Raw genomic sequence first — 9782 nt, 5'->3', positions numbered from 1 at the left:
AGGCTATAGTTATCGGAATTTCATAGTACCGATTTGTAGCATGAAATATTCAATCAATTATTGTTTGTGAAGTTTTATAAATTGGAATTTATGTATTCCCTCCGTTTTAAAATAAATGACTCAATTCTATAATAATTTTGTATTAAAGCTAATACAAAGTTAAGTCGATTATTTTAGGACAAACGGAGTACTAAATAACTCGCAATGGATAAGTCCAGTCAACAAAGATTTGGTTTGGTTTCAAAAGAAAGTGAGATGGTTCAGCATTACGATGATTTTCCAATTAACTGGGCACTAACTAATACTCACTATGTCCGAAAATATTTGTCATCAAAATGGAAAAGAAATGATGTATCTATAACTAAAATATGTCTAGATACATCCTCTTTTATTCATTTTGATGACAAGTATTTCCGAACGGAGGGAGTACCTTTTAGTATAGTTGAAAATTTGAAGAAAAAAACATGTTCTTCTTTAGACTAACCCACCCAACTATTTCTTTGTAGCTCCGCCACCGGGCATCGGTTATTTTTTTTTAGTTTGGGATGGGTATATTAATGGGAAACTGACACCCTACATCTAAAGAAACAGGATTGAGCCTGGGGAGATTCAAACCAAAGAAAATTACTACCTAAACTACTCCAATTTTTGGGCCACCGAATTTAATTTCAATGTCATCAGGTACTCGAACAAAGAAAACAAAAAAGAGACTAAACTCTATGATGAGGTGACAATATTATTGTTATATTGTTATTTTATTCATGGAAAATTGATGCGGTGATACGACAACATAATTTTGATTGCTCATGAAAAAATTATGGAAAACAGGCAAAGTGTTGTATTTTTTTTAGGAATATGTTACATATCGTGCAGTCTAGTTCAGTTTTTAACCGGAACCGAACAAAAATTCTGTTTCTAGAAAATGGGTTCTGGATCTGTCATTTGTCATTTCAGAAGACCACCAGCAATTTTTTAAAAAAAATTCAGAAGACCGATTTTTTTAATAAAAAAACGATCAGTTTTTCGGTTTGGTCTAAGCAAACGCGGCCTACTTTTAGCCACGGCCTAGTGCTCGTATTTACGGACTAGTGCCACCGTGTACGTACACGTTCGCTCGGCCTCCTTTTCCCCTCGCCGTCGCTCCCTCGCTCAGACCGACGCGCACCGCCGCCTCCCACCAGCATCTCCTTCTGCCGCCGCCGCCGCCTAACTCTCTCCCTGTGCCGGAGGCCCAGCTCTCCGCAGCGTCTCTTGTTCCTCCCCTGCAACGACTCCAGCCTCCGACTGCACGCGCGAAGCCCTCCTCCGAACTTGACATCGACACCGGCGCCGGCGAGGCGAGACGACCAGCCGGGTGTCACTTGCTCAAATTCGTTCAGATCGTAACTAGGTCCTGACAGCGAATCCCTGTCTAGCTAGCTGCCTCGCTCTCTCCCTGCGCCGTTTAGAGCGAGGAGGTGGAGGCGATGGGGACCATGACGATCGGTGCCAAGTACAAGGCCACGCTCAAGGACCGCGGCACCGGCGGCGTCCTCCGCATGGTGGGTCCCATCCTCACTCGCCGTCTCCGCCCCCACCCCCACCCCCACCCCACCCCATCCCACCCCATTCGCACCTCCCATCCGAAACCCCCCTTCATTCAGGCAGGCTGTATTGGTTTTGGTTCTGTTTGGTTGGCTTGCGACGGCGTTGCTTTTACTGCTCGGTCGTCGGGGCGTGGGTTGCTTGGCAGGGGTCTATCGGTGTTGAGGTACCCAACTGATTGATCCCGGGTAGGTCTCTGATTGGACGCAAAACGGAACAAATTGAAGGATGCTGCTGCTTAGATCGGAGGAGTGCATGTGCCTGTGCTTTCCTCATTGTTGTATGTGTACCGCATCCAACCTTCGGGTTTAGTCGTGGAACAGAGTAAGTACGATCCGCCGTAAGTTAGCATTGCAGTTAGAGCAGAAGGATTGTGTATCAAGCTCAGTGCCTCGTTTGCCTTTAGTGGGAGCCAATTTGTGCCCCAAGTAAGAACACCCGGTTTGCTTAATGAAATTGGGGGCTCAACGCATGCTATAAAAATCTGCTTGAGGCAGTTGTTTTGTTCGTGATTGCATTGTTTGTGCATGATATTCCTAGTATTTTCATATTTGGCGCTGATGCAGCAAGGCGCACTGCTTCATTGACTTAGTGGGCATTACTTTTGAACAGTCATCTCTGTTTGTTTCAGCTGGTGTGAATCATTCATTCCTTTCTTACCGCTGCTTGCAAGCGATCATAATGCGCTTCTTTGATCTAAATCATATTATTTCTTTGTTCTTGTAATTACAGAGTGAAGATAAGTTAACATTTACTCCTAATGATCCACGCTCACTAATGAAGCTCAGTGTCGATTTTCGGACCATCAAAGGTACTTATCCTTTGTCCATATGCAGCGCTGGTTTCTATAATCATAGCACTGAGTGTTGTACACAATTGAAGTGCTGTCATTATTCTGATGTGTTAGTCTAGTTGTCCTGATGTGTTAGGAAACTATTTAATTGTTGATAGATGGGCATTTACTAGATGTGGTTTGCGATTACTGTGGGTTTGTTTGAAATGATTTAACAGAATGGAGAATATGTACATCCAAGATTACATATTCAGAATACGAACATCCAAGATTATATATTCAGAATACGAACATCCAAAGATCACATATTCATAATATATACATCCAGGATTACATATTCTGCTCATCAGCTGTGCCAGAGTAGGTCATGCATGTTGGTTGATGAGAATTGATTTCATGGTCATTACCAATATGCTTGATGGTAACTTTGTAGCTTCTTCCTACATGTGCTTCAGGCCATAAGTTCAACAAGGTAGATGGTAGCAAACCAACACCGGCATTATTGAATCTTTCAAAAGATTCTGACAAGGTATGATCAATTAATTAAATATAAACATCCTGTTGAGTTTTGGTTGATAGGCATATGCTCTACATTTATTTCTGTGACTGAGAAGATTGTGATTTCCGTGCTTTTTTCAGGGGGGAGGCTATATTTTTGACTTTGAGAATGTTGGTAACCGTGATTTGTGTCGCGACTTTGTAGGTAATGTTCATTAAATGTTTCTAATACATATTATGAACAAATACATCATTTGAAAATGATTATTCTTGTTAGATTGAGTCTATGCATTTTTAATGTTACTTTTGGTCCTTGCTTCAGTATTTTGATTTTCAGTTTCACCTCTAGTCTATACAATTATTACCAACAAAATATAGAACTAACTGATGATGTTGTCCTTTCAGCTAGGGTTTTAGGCAAACATCAAGGTACTGTGCCTGCTAGACCAAATGTACCTCCTGAGATATCAGCTGTGTCAACTGGTCCAGAACAGCTCAGTTCTGCCGAAATGGAACGGCGAATGAAATTGCTACGAGAAGACAGGTAATATCTGTATTTCAAACATCCTGCATGTTTCTTCTGCTGACAGCAACATGGGATATTGATAATAATTTAATACTAAACCAAAACAGTGTAAGCTGTCTTGCTCTCTTTAGTAATTATTGCCGAGCCCCTTATGTGCTTGTGCTTTTGAATTGATTACCTGATTCTAAGATTTTTTTCTTGTGATGTATGCATTTGGCTTTCGTAGGTTCACTTATTCAAAGATGATACTAGAGCTTCAATTTTAACTGGTCTTTACTTGTCTGTTTCATCAGCATACAAATCTGTGCAACATTACATAATGAAGCTGGTGGCATAGCTGGTAGATTGAAAATGATATGCCTTTTATGTACAACTGTAGAACTTTGAAAGAGCCAAAATAAAGTGCAGATGCCAAAATGTTTTCACCTATCCATTTTTTGTATGAGAATGTCATTCAGATATATTTTCTAGCGTATGTGAACTTGCTTGGGTCAAAATGCTACTGTTGGTGTAATGTCATTCGGTTATATTTTATTAATAGATCACGTCAGGAGCATGTTCATGCTGTTAGTTTAACAGATCTGTGTAGCTGTAGGGATGAACATTTAATCTTCGTATATTGTTTTAAGAGAATGATACAGACAGATTTGCAGACTGTTGTAGCCAACCAGAGGAAAACACAGTTGCGTTGTATTGTTGGCTCGTTTGTCTCGTTAAACCCTTCTCTGTTTGCAGTGAACTGCAGAAGTTACATAAGAAGTTTGTGCTTGGTAATATTCTCCAAGAGTCTGAATTTTGGGCAACAAGAAAGGTAAAAACTACTGTGCACGGATACAATTTCTGTTTGTTTTGTAGTATATTTTTATTCAGTTGCAACCAATACTTATTAAGTCCTTTTGCAGAATTTACTTGACGATGAAACAAACAAAGCATCAAAACAAAAGCCAGGTTTCAAAAGTGCTATGCTAGCTGATGTTAGGCCATCAGCTGATGGACAGGTATGCTATGGGTCTATACTCATTGCGAGCCTATGTGGCATACTATGATAGTTTGTGTTGTACATGGCTGTATCCTATCAGTTATTGACTTCTACTGAATGTTGATTATCTTAATTTACTCATTTCTGATTTATGTGTGTCCTTTCACAGACAAACAAGGTTACTTTCAGTCTGACTACTGAGATTATCCATCAGGTACATTCTTTCTACCTTGGTAATGAATTATCATCTAAAGCAGGTCTGCCTGCTAGCATCATTTGTTACTTCTTCAACCATCATAAATGCAGCTATGCATTATCTAAATGCTGGCCTGCCTGGTAGCATCATTTGCAATATTTTTAACTGTCATGTGCAGTGTTATGTACCTAAAAAAGGTGTAATGCTATGCTTGATGGAATTTCTAAACAGTTCCGTTGTTTAATGGGTTCCATTGACCAACTATTTATTAGCACCTATCGCATTCTGTGTAAGGAGCAACACCTCACTTGTTTCCTTATGGTAATGTACTGACACATGGCCCTAGACTCCACGCCATCCTCACTGGGTAGTATTTTACAAACTATACCTCTTTGTGATGATACTGTTCTATTTTTCTTTTCTTTTCTAGTACTCAACATACATATAGAATGGTATGATCCCTTGTCAAGCCCATTTTACGGCATGAAAATGTAAATATGCCATTTTTACTGCATAAAAATGTGAATTGCACTGTGTTTAGCTATACCTGTTCAAAAACCTTGACCAGTGGGCTACTCAAACACATTCTTGCATCTATTAGTCTGGATCATTGAATACGCTCAGGATTGGCCTGTCCAGACTATCACGCATTGCAAGCCTGTCCTGGCCATAGTTACTTGGATTGCAGGTCACTGTGCGATCCACGATGTCAGGTCGAGCATCATGTATTCTTTTGATCTGGTTCTCCACCAGGAAGCTGCTGGTCATGACCCCATGCAATAACAATGGGAGAAGGGCAGAGGGGAAGAGAGGCATGAGCTAGTCCTAGTAGTTGATGTCCTCATTTTGTTGCGATCCCCACTGGTTTTTCTCATTGTTGCTGTCACAGCCGCCATCGCTGTCCCCCCTTGTGTTCTGTGTTCTTGCCATCAGATGCAAGAAAACAAGGGTGATGACGGGGGACTAGGAGGGAGAGGTGGTGCTAGGAAGAGAATTAAGAGTGGGAAGGGGAAGCGAGATGATGGCCCTTGTGGGCCATTTATGTTGATTTGCTGGAGCTGTGGGCTGGGTTGTCCCACAGCCCACTCCCTTCTCGTTCTCTTCTTTATTCCCTTTTCCGAATACATTTAGATTCTATCGATGTATTATCTGATTTGTAGGGTCATCGACCTGGATTCATCGGGCCACATTCCTAATGAGTGTCGTGAAGAACAGTGCCCCTTTTGACTCACATGGGTAGCCACCCGTGACGCCACACCATCGTGACTACATTTCTTGACCCGGTCGAACAGGCTTATTCTGGTCCTTGAGCTGGGCTACATCTGCTCAGTAATACTAGTTTTCTTTCATACATTATTAACCATGTAAATGCTGAACTACGAGATTGTTTGTTGGACGTTGAATAAGTCTTGAAAATCAGTTGTTATGAATATGATATATTATTTGATGTTTTGCAGATTTTTGCAGAAAAGCCAGCCGTGCATCGGGCATTTTTAGATTATGTCCCGAAGAAGGTAAGACAGTGCATACTTGTATATACTATTGTCATGTGCCTTACCATAGGCTTTCGGAAGCTTGAGCTTAAGTTGGAGTTTGTTTATACTATATCTGTGTTGGCACAAAGTGGATTTGGATTCTCATTTTACTCTGTTTTTCCTTCATCTCCTGTGACTATCCCAAAAAGTTGTCAGAAAAGGATTTTTGGACAAAGTACTGTAGAGCTGAGTATCTACTTAGAACAAAAAAATACTTTAGCGGCAAAAGCTGAGGCCGCTGATGATGAGGAATTAGCCATGTTTTTGAAAAATGATGATATACTTGCCAAGGAGGCAAAGCTCAAGGTATAATTCTACCTGTTTATTGTTGTCATCCTGCATATTTTGCAATACATTTTTCCTTTAGTTTTTTTTGGTGACTCAATTCTTGTTTTACAGATAAAACGAGTTGATCCAACATTAGACATGGAGGCAGATGCAGGAGATGACTACATCCATCTTCTGGTGTGTTTGTGTTCTTGCTACTATTTTGTTATATCTACAACTTCACAAAGACGAGTGGTTTATTCGTTTCTCATAATGAGCAACTTTGTCTGCTATTTTGATCACAACTAGCAAATATGCCCGTGCGTTGCAACGGTAGATACAAAAATTACACGTTGGTCGAATAAGTATGACTCAATACCCCGACATATCAGTATCTTCTATTTTAACACAGTGGCTCATCATTTTGCCACTTATCTTTCTTCCGACTCTCGCTGATGATGGATGTGATGTCCATGTGATCACAATGCATTCGACATGGTAAATCCCAATGCAACGAGCTTGCCACCGCATGACACACTTGTCATTGTGTAGCGCAAGAAAATGTTTAAAACTTTAAAAATAAATCTCATCTACCACGAACTACTCCCAACGCCTAGACATATAAAGACTTTCCAAAAACTAATCAAAACCTAGACATAAAAGACTATTGAAATGGTGAAAAGTTTTTTCAATTGACATACATTTAAAAAAACATTTTTAAAAATTCGTAAACATTTTTTTAGACGAACATTTATTGAACACATGAATAGTTTTTTAGTTCCTGAACATTTTTTGAATTAATGATTTTTTTAAATTAGGGCAAAAAATTGAAATTCGCAGAAAAGGTGAATATTTTTTGATAATTTTATAAAATTTCATGGATATTTTTTTAGATTCGCAAATATGTTTTGTATACATTATCATTTTTTCAAAATCAAGAACATGGTTTATTTCCTGGCAAATTTTTTTCCAATTGTGATTTGTTTTATAATTTGCCAACATTTTTGTAAAATTACCAACGTTTTTTGAAATAACGAAACATTTATGATTTTTCGAACATTTTTAAATTTCCTAGACATTTTTAAAATTTGTCAATCTCGAATTAATTTAAAGAAGAAGTAAAAAAAGAAAAGATAAAAAAATGAAATGAAAAAAACAGCGACGCCACGCCCCGCGGGCCGGCCCATGAAAACATAAGGGGGGGATGAGGTGGGTGAGAAAAAAAAGTGAGAAAATCGATGGAAGCAGGGTTCGATCCCTGGTCTTCCCAGTGGAAGTAACAGGCTTCTGCCAATACGCCACCGGTGAGCATTGATTTAGATTGGGTATCTGAGGTATAAAACACTTACTACGACCTATGGATGGCATAGCGGGTAATATAAAACAACTTCGAGGGTAATTTCTTAGACGGACGACCAGAAGCAATACTTGGTTTATTAGTAAAAAAAAATAATATAAAACAACTTCGAGGGTAATTTCTTAGACGGACGACCAGAAGCAATACTTGGTTTATTAGTAAAAAAATAAGGTATAGGTATATATATATATATATATATATATATATATATATATATATATATAGGTATAGATATAGAGGTATAGATTCATGCAGTGCTTAGTCCTATTTTGAATTTTCATACCATTATTCTTTCGGGCATCTAGGATCACGGGATTCTCCGTGATGGCAGCAGAGACACAACTGATACTGATAGCGAGTTGGCTAGGAGAACACTTTCTCAGGATCTGAATCGGCATGCTGCTGTTTTTCTTGAAGGGAGATCAACAGGTGAAGTTTTGGACTCAACTCAAAAGTTTTCATGCTGTCTCTTTTACTCCCTCCGTTCCTAAATATAAGTCTTTGTAGAGATTTCAACAAGTGACTACATACGGAGCAAAATGAGTGAATCTACACTCTAAAATATGTCTATATACATCCGTATGTGGTAGTCCATTTGAAATCTCTAAAACGACTTATATTTAGGAATGGAGGGAGTAAATTTTTGTATACTGAAGTTGATTGGTCAAGCATGCTATTACTATCATGAGATGATACTGATATGCTAACAGCCTGACAGTTCTCCTGCGACTACACTTCTACTGGCTTCCTGTTTTTCTATCTAGACTTTCCTGAAAAAGAATGCACCAACAATAGCACAAATCAACCGTCCTATACTGCTGGTTGGTTGCACATTGTAATGCTGTAGTGTAGTACCTGCTCTGTGCTGGTGTACTTTCCCCTTCACATCAGAGAATGTAAATAATTTCTACTTTGCATTTGCTTATTGGCCATTAATAACTTGTATTAATGCACCATATAGTTTCTGTCTGTAAGGTGGTTGTATTTGTTATTCATCTTTGTGCAGATATTGAATCAACTGATACGAAGACTGTGGCTGAAGCACTTGCACGGTCCAAGAAGGGTAAGTAATTATATCGCTGTGGTGCATCTTTTCTCACCCTAATTAGTTCCTTACTAGGCTGATGAGTTATGAACTGCAGAACCACCTCCTAGCTCTGTTGCTGATGATGCTAGTCATGAGAGATTGGTAAAGGTGGCCCCCGCATGACTGAGATAGAGGATCTGCAAGCTCCACGAAGTCTCCCATACGCTCCACTTTGTATAAAGGTAATAGTTGGTTCATATGACTTGATATAATATATCAGCTACAGTAATATATCACAGCGTTATGGATTGTCATGCCTCGTCTTTGTAGGATCCTCGTCTTTGTAGGATCCTCGAGAATATTTTGATTCTCAGCAAGCCAATGCTCTGAGACCTTTAGGTAGCAACGATGGAAGAAAGGCCCGCAGCTGCAGCCTGAGCACCGATGATACATTCCGTCATTTAATGGATCAAATATCTTCCGTGAAAATGAACTGTCCGGTTGTTCAGTCAGATGTTGCTCTAAAGGTAAGCAGTTTTACTTGAGACCTGATACCAATGTTCGGTAGTCAACTTTCAGGGATTAGGTCCTGTTTCCTTGAAAGATGCATGTCTGTAGATATATCTGACTTACTCCCTCCATTCGAATGAATAAGACCAATCAAATGTGGGTTATATAAAAAATTGTACTCCCTCCATTCGATTCGAATGAACTAGATGATACCCCGCACGTTGTTGTGGGAACCGGTTGTAATATAATTCAATGCAATTTGATTGTATGAACATCAGTGTTTGGATTAATAAAATATTGTATATCTTTGATAACATTTTATAAGATATAGACTATCAAAAAAAATATGAAGATTGGCAAGGCAAATATGGAGGCAACTGGTAAAACAATATATGGATAGCAGAAAATATAACAGGTTGAAAATCTAAGATATATAGGAATATTTTACATGATAATATAAAGATATAAATTTGAAAGGTAGGCATTGTTGAAATAATAATTTCGCATCTA

General features: G+C 39.0%; 1 pseudogene; it reads left to right on the top strand.

Annotated features, from left to right (window-relative positions):
- The first annotated feature begins 1097 nt into the window (after positions 1 to 1097).
- LOC119330620 lies at positions 1098 to 9540 on the top strand (annotated as a pseudogene).
- Positions 9541 to 9782: the final 242 nt, after the last annotated feature.

Source organism: Triticum dicoccoides, chromosome 7A (assembly GCF_002162155.2).
Source record: "Triticum dicoccoides isolate Atlit2015 ecotype Zavitan chromosome 7A, WEW_v2.0, whole genome shotgun sequence".
Classification (NCBI taxonomy): domain Eukaryota; kingdom Viridiplantae; phylum Streptophyta; class Magnoliopsida; order Poales; family Poaceae; genus Triticum; species Triticum dicoccoides.
This window is presented reverse-complemented; position numbering and strand designations above follow the sequence as displayed.